The following is a 1676-nucleotide window of genomic DNA, read 5'->3' on the forward strand; positions in this document are numbered from 1 at the left end:
GCAGCGGAGCGACTAATCTCACAGCTGAGAGAGAGAGAGAGAGAGAGAGAGAGAGTGTTCCCAGAGGACACAGCAATTAGTTACTCAACTGAGAGATCAAAACAGTATTAAACGTCACTACAGGAGGTTGCGGCAGGCGAGATTAGAGGATTCTTAGAGCTCGTGGACCTTTTATTCCGTCCGCTTCGTCACCTGTGAGAATCCATGTGTGAATACAGAGCGGATATTTACATCATGTTAAGATTCTCACTGAGGCCAGGAAGTACAGTGAAGAAGGTGTAGTTACTGTAATAAGTCAGTTATTACTTAATTATGAGAACAATAACAGTCTCTTAATTGATTTATAGTATAAAAAAATAAACATTAGCTGGTTCTTTATTGGATATCCTTATTTTTCATAAGGAAAGCCATATCCTTTAAAACATAAATAAATAAATAAAAATGACAAAAAGTTCCAGAAAAATCAACAAAAAATATTTTTGTTGTCAAATAACAATAAGGAAGTTTTTATCGTGCACGCCCAGCTGGGAGAAGACTCCAGGGTAGAGGCAGAGTTCCCCGGAGGGATTATATATCCCTGTCTGACCTGGGAACTCCTCTGAATATCCCAGGAAGAGCTGGAAGACGCTCCTGCGGGAGAAACAAGTCTGGGTTGGCTTACCTCGGGTAAGTTGAAGAAAATGGATGCACGGTTCCATAATAGACCGGTTGCTGCCATATTGGTTCAAAATCAAGTCATCTTTTTTTTTGTTTGTGTTTTCTGAAAAAAAAAATTGTGCCTAAGAAACCGTTTTTAAGGTGGAAAAGATTCAGTCCAAGCTCTGCACCTTGTGGCACTCCGGGACTGACTGATGTTGTCGTGGAGGATTCAAAGTAAACATACACAAAGTGACACAGATCTTATAAACAGGATTTAAAGCAGCTCAACGCTGCTCCCTTAATGCCAATCAATGGTCCCAGACTCCATAAGAGGATGTGCCAGTCAGTTGTGTCAAATGTCACACTAGACAACACACACAGATCTCTTCCCTTCATAAAGGAGATCGTTTGTAACTTTAACAACATTAAGAGGCAGCAGATTGCACAAATTATTAATTACATCTAACTTTGTTAAAAGTTGAGTTAATACAACTCAAATCAGTTGCTACAGATTAACCTGTTTAACTTGAGTACATTCAAATAAAGCACACAAACAAATTAACCAAATGTAAACAAAAATATGAAGTAGATGTCGCGGTAAAGAGCGAACAGCAGAGACGCGTTTGTCTTGATGTGGATAAAAGTCAACCAGTCGAGGGATGATGGTGGCCATAATGATGATACCCCGAACCGCCTGCCTCCCACACCCACGATGGAGGGCCAGCGGGGAGGTCAGAGGTCACGGCGACTGTAAAGAACTTTTACAAGTTACAATTTCTTCTTCTTCTTCTACTTACATTTCTTCCTCTGCTGTTACTAATACTTCTCCTTTTGATAATAATTCTCCATCTTCTACTAGTCCTTCAACCTGTCCTTCATCTTTCACTGATATTTCTTCTTCTTCATTCTGCAGCGTTTTGCAGCGTATTCCCACCTATTTCCTCGCAGGTGAAAGCAAATTTAAAATTGTTCACTGAAAAAAAAAGCATCACAAAATTAAAAAATAACAACAAAAAACAGAGTGAATCGAGGAGAGG

The sequence above is a fragment of the Symphodus melops genome, assembly GCF_947650265.1.
Source record: "Symphodus melops genome assembly, chromosome: 16".
Lineage (NCBI taxonomy): Eukaryota > Metazoa > Chordata > Actinopteri > Labriformes > Labridae > Symphodus > Symphodus melops.